This window comes from Corvus cornix, chromosome 7, assembly GCF_000738735.6.
Source record: "Corvus cornix cornix isolate S_Up_H32 chromosome 7, ASM73873v5, whole genome shotgun sequence".
NCBI classification, from domain to species: Eukaryota; Metazoa; Chordata; class Aves; order Passeriformes; family Corvidae; genus Corvus; species Corvus cornix.
The window spans coordinates 38589430-38605676 of record NC_046337.1 but is presented as its reverse complement, the minus strand read 5'-3'; the positions used below and the strand labels follow the sequence as shown (position 1 = coordinate 38605676).

At 51.9% G+C, this 16247-nt stretch overlaps 1 protein-coding gene across 1 annotated transcript in view; it reads right to left on the bottom strand.

The window, feature by feature from the left end:
* Positions 1–367: 367 nt before the first annotated feature.
* TWIST2 (twist family bHLH transcription factor 2) overlaps positions 368–16247 on the bottom strand; it is a 28397-nt gene continuing 12517 nt past the window's right edge. Inside the window, exon 2 of the mRNA XM_010407919.4 lies at positions 368–1174. The gene's annotated coding sequence lies outside the window, so the exon portion shown is untranslated. The remainder of the gene's footprint in view (positions 1175–16247) is intronic.

Genomic DNA, 16247 nt, shown 5'->3' with positions numbered 1-16247 from the left:
TTGCATGGAATGACATGATTTATTTTTTAATGGCCCTGGACACGACAGCAGGGAGCTTTTTCCCTACAAATTTTTTGGGTTTTTTTTTCTTCCCGTAGTGGATGGGGAGAAAAGGTCATTTGGGATAATTTAGCCCCATGTTTCCAGATCCCGGTCTAGTGGAAGGTGTTGGGTTTTAAGGTCCATTCCAAGCCAAATCGTCCTGCAGGACATCAGCCCGGACAAGTGAGGCTCACACCCATCACCCACTCCCTGGGAAAGAAATTTTTAGCCAAACTTCTGAGTGTCAAAACATTGTGGGGTGCAAGGAAGAGTCTCAGCCTCTGCTGGGGGCCATGGAGTCGAGAACATAAATCTCAAAGCCCCGGTAGCTGCATGACATCTTTATTTTTATTGGCAAGAGAAGCAGTATACACAGCGACATTGCAGTCTCTTAGCTCGTTAAAAATATCTCAATAAATAAAACAAATAAGCAACATATACACTGGAACAGAAAATGAAAACAAAAAAAAAAATTAAAAAAAAAAGGGGGGGGAAGGGGATGAGCGGTAGCAAATCATGGAGCAATAAGGGAGAGGTGGCAGAGTGTGGAGGGCAGTCTGTAACCCAGGCTGTACTTGAAACAAATCATGCAGGGAGCTGGGGGCATGGTGGGCTTTTCTCCTCCTTGTCCTGTTTTTTTCTGAGAGCCTTGGTCCAGTTTTGCCATGACTGTACAAGAAATCAGGTTTGGAACTTAAAAAAAAAAAAAAAAAAAAAAAAAAGAGAAGAATACAGCTAAGGGGAAGTAAAACTCGAACCCAAAGATGCCTCATAAATGTGTTTCCTGAATTAAGGTTTTTTCCTCAGAAATAAAAATAAAAACCAAAAAAATCAGCGATAAAAACACCAAACGCACAGACAGACAGACACAAAATCCCAACAACAATGAACAACCAGGAATGTTGCTTCTCCTTCTCTCTTTGGTCAGTCGTTCTGGGGAGAGATGCTGCGAAGTCTCAGCCCCTTCTCTTCGGTGCCGTTTTGCTGCTCAGTCTAAAATGCTCCGCAAGAGTTCAGAGCGAGGGAGGTCAAGAGGGGTCTTTTGGAGCAGTTTTCTTGAGGTTTTTAAGGTTTCAGAAGCTACAAACTTGGATAAATCCCAATTCCACTTCAGTTGCAGACACTGGACAGTCTGGAGAGAAGGGGGGGAGAAAAAAAGAGAAGAAAAATAAATACACCGAATCCAGGACATCTTTGTGAGACAGGTTGTGTGGGAAGGGCTTTTTCCCTACAAATCCAGGCTGTGGTCTGAAACCATGTGTTGGATCCTGCCCCTGGTTCCAGCAGTGTGGAGTTAATCCAGGCACAGGGCAAGATCCAGTCTGCCAGGAGCAAGTGGAAGCACAATTCCTTAGACTTTTGGATAGATAGCCTAAATTCAGAGTCTGGCAGGGACAGACAGGGACACCTCCCACTATCCCAGGTCGCTCCAACGTGGCCCCGAACACCTCCAGGAACAGGGAACATTTTGTGGGACAAACTCCATGACCCCGCAGTGCCCACAGGATCCCCCATCCTGCTCGGGGCAGGACGAGATGCTGCTCCTGCCTTCAGCAAAGCCACCTCAGCTCAGATATCAAAAAGCAGATATAATTATTTCCTCCCACCGAGGAAAGCTTCCATTTAGCTGATTTCCTTTCCTTTCCCTCTCCAAGTTATTAATTATCTAATTACAACCACATTCTGCAGGCGAGCTCAGGGACTTGTCAGGCTGCCCAGGACCACTTAGGAAAGCTCCACCTCTCCCAGTGGTTTGGGGATGCCCACGTCTGACAGATGACAGGCTGGTCCTTTCCCTGTCCAGGGAGGGCTCCAGGAAAGAAAAATGAAGTCCAGGGAGGAGGAAGATACCACGGAGCAATTTTCTGGGTTTTTTTTAATTATTATTTTTTCCAGCGAGCAGGAGAAGGGGGTGGAAGATGGTCACAAGGTTTCGCTGTGCCCCGCTCTTCTCTGAACGTGGCTGACAGGAAAACAAGGTAAAACCAGATAAAAAGCTGGTCTAGTTCCAGGGATTTTTAAAATCCCACCCAAGAGTGGAGAGCTCAGCACAAAGCTGCTCCCAGGGCAGAGCTGACGTCTTCAACCCCGGCTGAGACCCCCTGCTCTGGCTGCTGCTGCCCTGAGGCACCTCTTTCCCGCTGGCTCTTTCCGGTTTCCAGCACCAGCTGGAGAACTGGGAATTTCACAGCAGCTCGGTGCTAACGGGGTGATTTTCTTCCCTGTGGATCGTAGATGTTCCAGAGCTCTGGAATGGCTCTGCCACATCCCATCCTGTGCTCCCGAGGGATTGGAACTAGACTGGCTTTGAGGCGCCTTCCAGCCCAAACCGTGCTGTGATTCTGTGAAATCAGACTTTGATACCAGACTCTGAATCTGGCTTGTGACCCTCATGTCAGCAACCTGGCCCCTGCTTGCTGCAGTATGAGTCTTGCAGGGGGAAGGAAGGGCTGAGGAAGAGGGAAAATGCCCCCCAAAACCTCAGCAGGCTGCTCTTTTCTCCTCTCCTACCTGGTGTGTGGAGGCTGCCCTTGGCATCCAGTGCCACCCCAGCCATGGCCAGGGACACCTTCCACTAGACCAGCTTGCTCAGAGCTCCATCCAAGCTGGCCTTGAGCACTTCCAGGGATGGCAACTGCTTTCTCCTGGGATTTCCAAGCTTTTCTCAGGCATTTCCAAGCTTTTCTCAGGCATTTCCAAGCGTTTCTCTTACCCTGACACAGAGCACAGCTGTGATGCGCTGCCCCAGTGCAGACCCAGCGCAGCTTCCTCTGGCTGAGGCCTTGCTGATCCTCTTTTCCCTGCTTTAGGAGCATTTCCCAGCCCATCATGGAAATCACAGGAGCAGAGAGCTGCTGGCCTGATGGAAGGTGGCAGCAAGAGCACGGCCCAGCTTGCAGGAAATTTCGCAACAGGTCCCCCAGGCCTTTGCTTATATAGGATTGGGGCGGGTTTGGTTACAAAAGGATTGAAATCATTTCCATGGCATGGCCAAGAGTGCAAATGAAATGGGAAATGCAGGAAAACCGTTGGGAGTTTGTTTGGTTTTGCTGGGTTTTGCTGTTTTTTTTTTTTTAAAGGCAGCTTTTCCAACTTCTTTTAAAGCTGAGGATGTAGAAAAAAGGCTCTGCCTCCAGGGCCCAGCCTCTCTCTCCCTCCATGTGGGCTTCTGCCAGCCTGAGTCCCTGCCAGGAAGGTGCTGCCCCACCTTCCTGCCCTGTGTTTGGCACTGGGAAAGGGGTGAGAGGGGTGAGAGGGGTGAGAGGGGTGAGAGGGGTGAGAGGGGTGAGAGGGGTGAGCGGTGCAGCTCACACCAGCTGCCCCCGATTTTGCCCATCACCAGGAATTTTATGGGTTGTTTTCTCCCCACTTTCCCTTCAGCCTGGGGAAGTAAAAAGCAGCGTGGGTCCAAGCTGAGAGCCCAGCACTGCTCAGTGCTGCCTTTGGGTTCCGACCAAGCATCCTTTGCTGGAAGGAGCTGGAATTGCAACAACTGTTGAGATCACTGCTCCTCATCCACGCTGTTAATTAAGGATTTAATGCTCAGGTGCTGCACCATAGCTGGGAAGATGTCCCAGGCACATTTCAGGGTGCTTCTGCTTGGAGGTAAGGCCTGAATGAGATGGGACAGAGCAAACATGGCAAGGTGAGGAAGATGTGGCATTCATAGAATCCCAGCGTGGTTTGGGTTGGGAGGGAACCTCAAAGCTCATCCTGTTCCACCCCTGCCACGGGCAGGGACACCTCTCACTAGACCAGGTTGCTCCAAGCCCCATCCTTAAACGCTTCCAGGGATGGGGCAGCTACAGCTTCTTTGGGTAACCTGTGCCAGGACCTCCCCACCCTCAGAGTGAGGAATTTCTTCCTCCCTTAATCTCCTCTTTTTAGTGTAAAAAATTACTCTGGAATAGCCCCACCAGTGGCTTCAAGCAACGCTGGGTTACAGCACAAAAGGCGATGCTCCTGCTTTAGAAAATCACTAAAATCCCATTCCTGATGGGATCATCATTCCCAGCTGTTTTGGGAATAATCCCTCTAAAAAGCCCTATGGCACAGATCAATCAGAGCACCCATGGTCAGGTCTGGACACTTTGCCTCCCAGCATCCCATCTGCTCGAAAACCTCCCGAAATTTAGACCTCTTGAGCTGAAAATTTTCCACACCCGACGGTGATTCCTCTTTCTCGCCGCTGTTTTTGTTTTCTGGGCAAGAAAAATGGCCCAGCTGTTTCAGGCTACAGGGGGAGTGGAAAACAGCCGTGCTCCAAAAATGCTTCCCCATGCCTGGGAGGTGTTGCAGGCTGGAAAAGCTGGAAGGCAACACGCAAACTGCCCGGCTTGCAGAGCTCCATCCCACCTGGAGCTGGGGGACACGGGGCTCGTTTGGCCCCAGCTCCGAGTCTCCCCACATTGCCTTCCCAGCCGTGCCTGGGGCTGAGTGCTCCTGCGAGACCAAAGGCAGGGAGCACACGGAGATATTTTGGAGATATTTTGGCTCGGGTTCATCTCCGTTGCTGGGCTGGAGGCACGGTGGTGGCTGGCAGGAGCTGGACTCGGAATCACGGACTCACGGAATCATGGAGTCACAGGATGGTTTGAGACCGTAAGGATCATCCAGTTTCAACCCCCCCTGGGAAAAACCAAGCTACAACACACGGAGAGCTTCAGCTGGATGGGAATTCAGGTGGGGTGACGGGAACATCACACGGGGCTCTGCTGTGGCTGAGCATGGGGAAAGCTCTCTCCCCGTGTGTTTCGTCCCTGTTTTTGCACGGTTTAATACATTCTCTGGTATTTTTAGAGCAAAGCTGATGGAAGAAGGGCAGCACCGGCCAATGGATTGCCTACACAAAGCTACACTCGCTGCAGGATCACTGCTGAAGGGATCTTCCCAAATTATTTCAGGGAGTTGTCAACTGTCCCTGGATGTAAAAGTGATGGTAGCCACTTCACAGAGTGGTTTGGGCTGGAAGGGAGCTTAAAGCTCATCTCATTCCATGGGCAGGGACGCCTTCCACCAGACCAGATTGCTCAGAGCCTCATCCAACCTGGCCTTGTTTAAATTCAAATTGTTCAAAATTAATTTAAATTTATTTTCATCGAAGCATCATTTAAATTTAAGTTTATTCATTTAAATTTAAGCCTGTTTAATTTAAGGGATTTTTTCACCTCACAGGTGAACAAGGACCACGCAGAGCCCTTGGAAAGGTTGATTCCCATCCCTCTGGATCTCCGTGCCCCAGATTCTGCATGGAAAAACCCCATTTTATCATCTTAGAATTATAAATCATTATTTTATAATCATTTATAATAATTTAAATTTAAGCTGGTTGAATTTAAATATAAACCTGTTTCAACTTAAGCCCGTCCTTGTTTAAATATAAAACCTTTCCGGGATTTGGATGGTGCAAAAAAAAATGCACCTTAAACCAGCAGAATTCCCTTGTGTTTTGGGGTGTTTCCCACCAGGAAAGGCTAAACCCAGCAGAAATCCCTTGATTTTGGGGGTGTTTCACACCAGGGAAGGCTACAAAAGATGGGTTGGGGATAAATTTCCAGCCTCGTGGTTGTTTTCCGCTGTCTGGGGGGTGCCGGTCCCCGTGGCCCTGGCACAGACCCCTCCACAGGTCCGGAAAGGAGGGAGCCCTGGAAAAGGCAGCAGGGCCAGGCTGCGGGGCTTCAGAGGGGAGGAAGCAGCGGAGAAAGGAATTCAGATAATTGTGTCCGTGCGAGGGGGCGGAGAGAGGGCCAAAATCAGATCTAATGCTGCGGGTATGGACAGACTGAAACCAGATCCCCTGGCTCGGGCTGCTCTGCCTTTGCTGCTCTGAACCCTTATCACCCATCTGCTCTTGAAGTCTCCCAGATGAAGGGAAAGCCACAGTTATGTGCATCTCACAGCTGGGAAAATGTTTCAAAACACATCCCTGGCAGAGAGGTTCATTCCTGAGCCGCGGGGCCCCCCTCGGACCCTTCCTCAGCCAGGGAGAAGCCTCTCCTCTCTCTGATTCACCTTTTCAGAGCTTGGGGCATTTATCTGCCCGTGGCTGGCTGGAGGTGAAACATCCTCCCTGTGCTCTGCAGCCCCCAGTTTGTTATCAGGAGCAGTTTGATGGGGGTGTGGCATGAGGAAATGGAGATTGAAGCCTTTTCTCCTCCCCCTGAGGCTGTTTCTCCCTTTCCAGACCCTCTTGTGCATCACCGAGGAATGCCCATGGTTTGCTAACACCTCGCTGTCTGGGGAAAGCTGAGGATCCTAAAGGGATGATGCCACAAGAAGAAGCCCTGGTCTCTCCTGCCTGGGTCTGCTCCCAGCCATTGGAGCAGGATGGAGCACGGCCACAAGGCTGGGACTGGCTAAAAAGCTCCTCACCCATGGTTGAAAGAAATTTGGGGCAGTTTTGAGTGCTGCTCTCGCATATTGCCAGAAATTACTCCATAATTTTGCTTAAAGTATTTTTTCTCCCCTCACGCTGCTGCAGAAGAGGTTATTGGTCTCCACAGAATCCCAGAATGGTTTGGGATGGAAGAGAGCTTAAAGCCCACCTTGTTCCACCCCCTGCCATGGGCAGGGACACCTTCCACAATCCCAGGTTGCTCCAAGCCCCGTCCAGCCTGGCCTTGAATGGAATGAACCCCTCAAGAAGAAGAGAGGGATGCTCACCAAGGAGAGGAATTCAGTGGCTGCTACCTGTGGGCTCAACAACTCCCCGTGGAAAAAGCTGTCCTTTGGGGCCCGAAACACCTCGAAAAAGCCAATTCTTCAGCATTTCAGGTTGTAGCCCAGCTGAAATCAGTCTCCTGGGCTGTGCTCACCACAGGGAGGAGAAGGGAATGCTGAACAACGAAGCATTTTGCTGCTGGGATGCTCAAAGTTGCTATGTTATGTCCTTCCTCCCTGCAGCAACCTCTGGGCATTCAGGAATGTGTTGCCCCAAGGTGCCGTGTCCCTCCCTGGCCAGAAAATTAAAACAAATATAAAAACAGCTTTAAACCAACAACAACAACAACAAAAAGGAGCTTTAAACAGGAAGAACTCCCTTGCCAAAGGCCTGCACTCCTCCACAGGCTGAGTGGGGCTGGTGGCAGCTGGAGGAGGAGGAGGAGGAGGCAGGTTTGTGGGAGCCCCTCGTTAAAACCTTGGCAGCCCATCACTGGAATGGCAGCTCGGAGCTGCCGAGGGGCGGAAGCTGCTAATGAGCAGCCGGAGCAGGGAAAAGCAGAGCTGCCCCGGCGTTTGGGAGAACCATCGGAGCTGCCTCGTGGGTGGCTCAGAGGAACAAGCACTGAGGGACACCAGAGGCATCTCCCAAGGCAGGGAAGGGTGTGTGGGCAGGGATGGGGGACAAAGAGGGGCAGGAGATGGCCCCCACCAGCCCTCCTGGCTAGCAGAGCTCACCAGGGCTTGCTGCGTCTTGGATCTACTGCCCCGAGTCCCTCACTCACAAGCCACAGGAGAAAGGTGTGGAACCAAGCGGGGAAAAGGCAGGGAAGGAGGTGTTCTCCCGGTGCAGCTCTAGGGAAATACCCAGGGCTGGGGAGGAGAACCTGCCCAGACACCGACGTGTCCCGAAGGAGAGCTCCGAGGCTCACGCCAAGGCTGAGAGCAGCCACATCCCACCTTCCTCTGCTGCCCGAGTCCCACATCCTGCGGCCTTCTCGGGTCCGGATGGGCTCCAGCTGCCCGAGCACCGGCAATCCTGGGCAGGCACTGCCTCAAATGCCCACCCAAAACGGGGCCAAAGCGGTGGGAACGGGCAGAAATCAGGGAAGGAGGGTGGAGTTGCCAGAGGTGGCCCGTCCGCTTTTGCTGAGACACATCCCACCCTGCACAGACACAACTCGCAGGCTAAGGGGGAATTTAATTTAGGACCAAGCTCCCTGGGACATGGTCTCTGGACCCAGGGATAAACACAAATGAGATACCAACGGGGCTGTGAGAACACCCTTCTGCCTCCACCCCATTTTAGGAGAGCAGATATTATTGGCCAAAGGGAAACCTTTCCTCCTCCCCCTCGGCGTTCCTGCCAAAATAATACAGATCCTAGGAAAAACACCTTCTCTAAAAATAAACATATACCTCTGTGGCTTTCTTCTTTTTCCAAGGGAACTCTCTGGGTCTGGCCCGCTCAGCCAGCATCTCCTCTGCTCTCACAGTTTTCCTGCGTGCAGCTGCAGTTCCCAAACCTCAGGAGCGGCAGCATCCCTGTGGGATGCTCTGGGATTTTCCTACCCCATGGACGAGACTTTTCCTACCCGTTTCCCCACTTTACCTGCCCTTGCATAGATTAAATATTTTGGGAGCGAGTCTGGCTCTATCTGTGGCTGAGCACAAGGAGGAACAGCCTCAGTTTTTTTCATCAGTGCAGCACAAAGGCTCTGTAGTAACATCTACTCCTAGGAGTAAATCAGGGAAAGGATGATAAACATCCACTGTGACTGACTCAGCTGCGTGGATTGATGCCAGTGGAATTAATAACAACAAACCCCCCCTGTTTTAAAAGCATCTAGGGTTTAAACTCCTTCTTTTAAATAAAACAGTAACGGGAAAACAAGCAAAAAAAAAAAAATTTGGGGCCACCCACTGAAAGGCAGAGACATGAAATCCACGGAATCCTGGGGGCTTCTGGGAACAATCCACGGGACAGGTACGATTGCCCCGGGAACTCGGGGTGCTTTTTCATGGCCCTGACAAAGAGCAGCTGAGACACCTGCGGGCCAGATGTGCACAGCTGTACGTGTGCTGCTGCCCATCAATCCTCGGGTTCCGTCCCGCTCCAGACGCCGGCCCTCACAAACACAGCTCGGAAGGCCGGGCTGGAGCAGGGGAACGGCGAGCCCAGGCATTTCCCTCTTCCCAGCCGTGCTGCCGAGTCTCCTCCGCACGCAGAGCCCAGCCCTCGGAGCCCGCCTGGCCTGCACGATGCAAACGTGGGGCAGAGACCCTCAAGGGAAATCTGGGGAGAGACACTGGCATCCTATAGCCAGGAGTTTTTAATGCCCCTGCATGAGGGACCTGGCGGGGTAGGTGCCACCCACACTGCGTTTCAGACCCAAGAACCCATCAACACCCGCCCTGGAACTGGTTTGTCCTGGTGTTTATCGCCACGTGGCACAGTTTTGCCACCTCTCCACGGGCACACGTGTAAAGGATTTTAGTTTTTCCTGCAAAAAGTATGGCACTCATGCCCACAACTCTGGGAAGAGAAACCTCGCCTGTCCTGAGTTAGCCTTGGAGGCGATTGCTGAAAAAAGAGCTGAAAAAAGACCCTTTTCCTTGGCATCTGGAGCAGGAATGAAGCTGTGTTTGCTCCTCAAAACTGCCAAAGAGATGCTGGGGCAGCTTCCCTGAAGAGTGGATGGATTTAATCCTGGTTTTACTCTTACGGATCCTTACAGAGCACCACAAAAAGCCCTTGGTGGGAAGGAGACAAGGAAGATTCCCCATCTCCTTGCCTGCTGTGCTCAGTGCCCAGGTTTTGGCCTCCCATCCCAGGTGCCATTCCCAGATGTTTGCAGGAGAAAGGTTGCTACTCTGGCATCTTCCCCGCCGCTACAAGGCACATGCCGAAGGTCCCTGAATTCCTCAATCCCAACTCTCTGGCCCCATCCTCAATGTTTCCCTCATGGCAGGTGCTGTTCCTCGTTCCTTGATAACCACCCAGGCTCTGAGCAACGGAGGTGATTCAGTCCCAGGACTTTGGGAAGGGATTGTACCCGGCCAGGTCTGCATCTGGGATTAATCAGCACGGCTTCCTTGAAGTCAAGGGGCCAAATTCTCACTCGGAATAAAGCGGCTTAACCCTGCTGCAGTCAATAAAGCCTCTCTGATCTTTTTTTTATGTCAAGAATCGCTCAGCTCTTTAAAATACCTGGGGTTACAGGGCGCTGCCCTCTTGAAGGGGGAGCTATATTTTTATATGACAAACAATCCTGCCGGGGGAAGGAGTCCTTGGCACGGCATGAGGCGCTCTGGATTTTGTGGGGCTGGGGTGAGTCATTGGGATTGGCATTTTGGGCACCCTGGGAATGGTGACAGTGACTTGGAATTTGAATGGGTGTCATAAGCTCGGCATTCCTTATCTCCTACTGCCCCGGGGCTCTTTCTGTCCCTTTTCCTTGGCCTGGCAGCTGCATCAGCAGGGCACAAGCCTGGCAAAAGCCACCCTTGGTCCTGCATCTCTCCTCGGTCCCACCGTTTCTCCCAGCCCTTAAATGCAAGCACCACGCAGTGCACTCGTTTTCCTAAACTTTACAGCTGCTGCCTTCCATGCAGATGGCGTTGCCCATGCTTGGAATCACAGAATATCCCGTTAAACCAGGTTTAAAACCCTTAGACCAGGCTTCTTAAACCAAGCCCTCTAGATTGCAGCCCGCTTAAGTACCGTTCGAGGTACGGAGCCCGTTCCCTGCCCTGGTGTTGACAATCCCCTCTACCCCTCTCTTTCCTCTTCCTCCTCCTCTCCTTGCCAGCCTCTTCCCACGGCTGCCTCTGCTTCCCGGGGGTGCCCAGCTCCTTGGGGTGTCCTGTGCAGGGCCAGCAGTTGGACTCGATGATCCCCGTGGGTCCCTTCCAGCTCTGGAGATGTCCTGGACGCAGCATTGCATGAGGGCCAGGTAAGGCTGCTGCTGTGGCCTGAAGGGGTTTGGGGGTGTGCAGAGGACTGACTTTTGTTGTTGTTTTGTCGGAATATGCTGCACTTCAGCGTGGTTTTGTCTGGCTCTGCCTGAACGAGGGGTCGGATGTTGTTTGCCAGCTCCGGTTGGGCACCCGGGGCTGTGGTGGCTCCTGAGGGGACAGGGCTTTCTGCAGGCAACGGCAGAGTGGCTGTGAGTCTCCCTCGGGGCTGCTCGGGGGGGATATTTTATCTCTAACTCTGCGGGTTTGGATGCTGCCATCCACCTTCAGCAGCGTGGGCAGCGCATCCCCCCGCGCCCTGTCCGGGCTCTGAGCACCCATGAATCATTTTTCCAAGGCTCTCAGGAGCAGCATCACTCCTCGCACTGGGCGTGGGGCTGGTCCCTGCTTTATGGGCTTCCCTGAAACTGCTCGGCGGGCCGGGCCGGGCAGGCAAACCACGGGAAGGGGACGGGGAGCCAGATCTTACTCACAGCCTCTTTAGCAACGCGCTTCCAGCCCGGATAGCGCCGGGAGCTTCCCAACCCCCTGCTCTGCTCCCAGAGCCTCCAGTCCCACAAAAGAACACCCCGAGGGATTTAATTCTCGGTGCCACGACTGACTAATCATTTCTAAAATCTTGCTTTATTCTGCTCGCTCTCTGCGCCGCTGCTTCGTGTTTCTTTCCTATCAATAAATTATCCGCTTCAGAGCTCTCGGGTCGCCTTTTCACCGCACTTCTGGGTTTTATGGCTTCGCGAGAGGTAAAGCGAAGTTATCGCTCCCTTGCTGCTGTTTCTCAAAGGGGAACAAACAGTCTCGTTCAAATTTTGGGGGGAAGGAGCGGGCAGAGATGGAACCTCTCTGCTCGAGGAGCAAACAAGTCGGCTTGTCTGTGTCTGGTGGAGGATTTAATCACATGTTTAATATTGAAATGCGTGCTGTTCCCCCCGATGGCTGGGGTGGGGTGTAGCACATGCCCTGCTGACTCAGAGCAGCCCGGCTCCCAGCAACATGATTTGTGTGCAGCACGCACTCCGCAGCCTAGGAAAAAAAGCCCTGGAAAATCGGTTTCCACGGTCTCTCCTAGCCGGTCGTGCTGCAAAAGGCAGATGTGCGTTTCGCTGTCCGCAGTTGTCAGGTTTTTGGGGTTTGGGTGATTAAGTGAACGGGTTAAGTGGACGCTTTCAGGCGGACGAGTGCGGCTGACTCAGCTCGGCAGCAGCTGGCTGGTCTTGTTTAGGTTTGCCAGCTGCAAAAGCTGGACTTGTTTGAACCTCGGAGAGTGACCCCTGCGAGGTTCCCGCTGGGATAATAACCTGTGTCACCGCGGCTCTGATGCAATCCCCGCTCTGGGGGGGAGCAGGACGAGCTCCCCGCAGCATCTGCTCCGAACAAAGGCTCCGTGCTCCGGCTCTGGCAGTGCCGCTCCCCTCTGGGTTTCACGAGCGGTCTGGGATGGGCAGGGACACCTTCCGCTAGACCAGGTTGTTCCAAGCGCCCCATCCAAGCTGGCCTTGGATGTTCCCAGGGGTGATGGGAGCCTCTGGTTGATGCTGAACAGCTTTTCTGCTCTGTACAACCGAGTTTTACCCACGATTTGTGTTTGCAGTACAAGGTGTTTCTTTAAGTTTCGTATTCTCCAGGTGAAATCTGCATGTGATGCTTGTGAAGCGGGAGGGAGGCTGGGTGCTACCTTCGGTGATTGAAATGAGGGTTCAGAGGCTTATGAGGGAATCAGATTGAATGCAGGGAGAGAAGAGGGAAGCTTGGATCTGCCTCTGTCTGGAGAAATGTGCTCGTGCTTCTGCACACAACACACAGATCATCTGTGAGCCCGGATTTAATTAACTACGCCGTGGGGGTGGAGGATGGCTGGGGTGACTTAATTTAAGAACTTTTCACTCCTCTGTGTGCTTTTTGCCTGTTAAAAATGCTTTGGGTCTCCTTTTGAAATTTCTCTTTGCCATTCTTCTACAGGCACAGATGGGCCTCGTCGTATCATAAAATCACAGAATGGTTTTGGCTGGAAGGGACCTTAAAGCTCATCCCATGGGCAGGAACACCTCCCACTGTCCCAGGCTGCTCCAAGCCCCGTCCAGCCTGGCCTTGGACACTTCCAGGGATGGGGAAGATCCGTGTCTGTCTGTGCACTGCACATTTCACCTCGAATGCAGCACTTCCCCGTCAGTAAATGTCGGTGTGAATGTACATTCCAATTAAAGGCTCCCTAAAAGCAGCGGGGATTGAAATCAACACCAATAAACGAGTGAAATGAAGCTTTTTTTCAGGGAGACTGGCTGGTTCCCGTAGCACACAGTTTTCCCTGGAGATGGCAGAAGAAATGCAAATGCTGGGCCACGCTCCCCTCCTGGAAGTGCACGGATGCACCCGACAGGAAACTTAACCTGACATCCCACACGGTTTGGCTGAGCAAAGTGATCTCTGCCCTTTCCATACTTATTTATATTTTCAGTTGACTGCATAATCTGGCCCTCTAGAAAGTCCCTTCAGGAGGTCACGCAGCTGAAATAATAGCTAATGAATTTGTAACAAATTATTTCAGACTTATTAAACACTTTCTTCCTTCCCTTCCAAGTGTTTGCATGCTGCTCCCAAACTAGGTAGGGCTGGAATAAGGAGGCTGGCAGGACCGTGCCAGCTCCAGAGACTTAAGGAGAACTGCTGGCATCGCTTTTCCTTCCAGAGATAGCCTCATTCTGCTCCCATCACCTCATTTGGCTGTTCCACCTCTGCTTTTGGGAAGGTTTTAAGGCCAGGGGATGAGGCTCTTGGACTTCTCCAGTGTTGCACCATCCAACTGATTTCCATCTCTGCTCCATTAATCAGGGATTGGTTTGGGTTGGAAGGGACCTTAAAGATCTTTGAGCGTGAAAGGACCTGGGTTTATTCTTTCCAGTGCTTGGTTACACAAGCCAGGCCCTGACAGCAGGAATTGGTGATTGGTATCTGCTCTGAGGGGATCTGCTCCCCTTTTCCACGGATGCAAAGATCCTCCTGCGTGCATGGGCTGGGGCCGAATTTTTGGGGACTCACTGCCTGGCCCCCTGCTGAGATCCAGCCAAGTCATCCTGTTGGCTGAGCAAGGGAATGCCTGTGGGCTGCCTTCCCAGGACAAGGAGCTGTCTGGTCCAGGGACCAGACACATCTGTGGAGACAGCCCAGGACATGTAGGGACAGCTCTGAACCAACTTGTGCCTTCACCTGGACTTGAGCTGTGTATTCCAAACCTGACAGTGCTGCTTTATCCTTACTTAGGTTGGTCTTGTATGTTAGGGGTTTTAGTTTTCCCAAGAGATCCAAGGAGTAACTAAATGATAAAGGCTGTTGGATACAAGTTTAGGCTGGAATTCTCAAAAGGATGAAGGAAGCTTTCAAGAAAACTTGGTATCTATCAAAAAACTCCCAGCTCTGAAAGGGCCCTAAATCTTTTTGGCTTCAGCCTGCTTGTCAGCCCCTGTCCCTTCCCCAAAAATGGGTCAGAGGAAGGTGGCCCTGGCTGTTTGAAGCTGTGCTGGGGAGCGGGCAGTGCCACAGAGAGGGTTCAATCATTTTGTGATGCTTCAGCTCTGGGGTTTGACCCTGTTAGTGCTGCTCAGACAGAGCATCCTGGCTGGGTGGGCAGCTCTGAGGCCACCAGGAGGAATTTTAACCTCCCACATCCCTCGGCGTTGTGCTGTGCTTTCCCCTGGTTTGGGGCTCCTCGCTGTGTGCCAGGCTCGGCTCAGTGCCAGCAAGGACAGGCTGACCTGTGTGAGCACTCCTGGAAGCTCCCAAAATATCCCCTATCTCACTGATTAAGGCTCCGCCCTCACACAAGGCCCCAACAGATTATGTAATGTCTTCATTTAGCAATTAATGTAGAAGTTTTAGTGGGGTAAAGTTCCAGCCTTTGGGTTTTAGGTGGAAAAGCTTGAGCACGTAATCTTTGAAGAGTTCAAAACTAGCAAAAAAGAGCTTAAAGTAAAATGCATTTTCTGGAATCCTGTCCCAATTCACGTCTGATTAGGGCTGGAAATTGCCTTTGGAATGGGGAGGAAAATTACTCCAAGAGGTATTTGGGTCTGAATTATCCATCAGCACTACTCAGTCAGTTTTCCCTGCCCTGAGTTTTGCATCTGTGTGCTGACCAGAATGGTGACTTGTATTTTTATTTAAAGCATCCCCATCCCTACAGAAACCTCTGGTGGTTTGTGAACCACAGCGCTGCCGATTTCAATCATGCCTAAATATCGAAGGCGAGCCTGATTTGTGCTGGAAGTGCTTGCTCATCAGCTTTCCCTTTAATCAGTGGGGTTGTTGGGACTCTCCAGCCCCCCTTGGCTGCCCTGGTCGCTTTGCAGGATCCTGCTCGAACCGGAGGCCTCGGGATGGCTCCGGCCCAAGTGACCTCCTCAGGATCCTGGTGCAGAATTCTCCTGGTGGTACCCTGAGATCAGCAGATGCTGGCCTTTCTCTCAACTCCCACTCAGTGCCTCAAATCCCAGGGAAAGCTCTCCTTCCGCTGCTACACCCTCTGCTTTGAAGACAAAAGATGATTCAACAAGATATTGGAGGGGGGTGTGGGGGTGTTGGATGGTTCAGTTGCCTTCCAAAACTCACAGGGCTTTCCAAAGCTGGAACTAGGACATTTCCAAAGCTGGAATTAGGATGTTTCCATGCACAGCCTGCCCTCTCCAGAGCTTCCCTGGCACTGATGCACAGCAGGACCTGCAGCAAAGCTAATTCTCCTACTCGCAATTCTTCTCCCAGCCCTTCCCCAGTTACCCAGCTGAGATGTCCTTTGCCTCCCAGCCCCAAAAAAGCAGCCTGTGGATAAATTATTTGGGATCATAAGGGATATGACGAGTCTTTGCAGCTCCAAGGAGAGTCTGGGTGCACCCAGTGGGTGCCTATGGAACCAGAGTCCTGCTATTGGTTTGAGCTGTATTTTATTTTATTCATGGCACAGCCTCTCTCTGCTTGTTTGGGAAGTTATTCCCTGCCTTTGCTGCCTGGAGCAGATCCCAGAGAGCAGCACAGCCTGCTCTTTTTATTATCTGCCCCACTAATGCCTCCTTTTTATTTTTTATTTTTGCCCTCCCTCCTTAGGTCGCTTGTTTTGGGTCACTTTATTCTCAGTACTGACCCCACGGCAGGGTTTTCCAGCTCTGTTGCTTCTGTGACTCAGGAGGGATGTTTTGCTCTCATTTATTAGTTTTTCTGGCCAGAATACAAGAGGTTAAACACTTTGGAGAAGCTTATTCTGTATTTACGGCCGAGGTAGGTTTCTAAATCAACAGTAGGTCGTGTATTGGAGTGACTCACAGAGCTGCTTAACCTTTTTCCTTCCGTTTTTGTCCCTCTCCAAATCCGAGGAACATCTGCAGTTTAGATCTCTGTGATGAGGAGCTGCGAAACGAATAGAAACGGCCGAATGTAAATCCAGCCTGGTGGCACGTGAATGCCTTCTGTGCTGGCAAGGTCCTGCCTGCTGGGGACGTGCCAAGGTGGGCACTGCAAGTGTTGACATCTGCTTTTTGGGGGGGAAATGGAGGCAAAATTGCAGGGCAAGGTGGGCGTGGGCT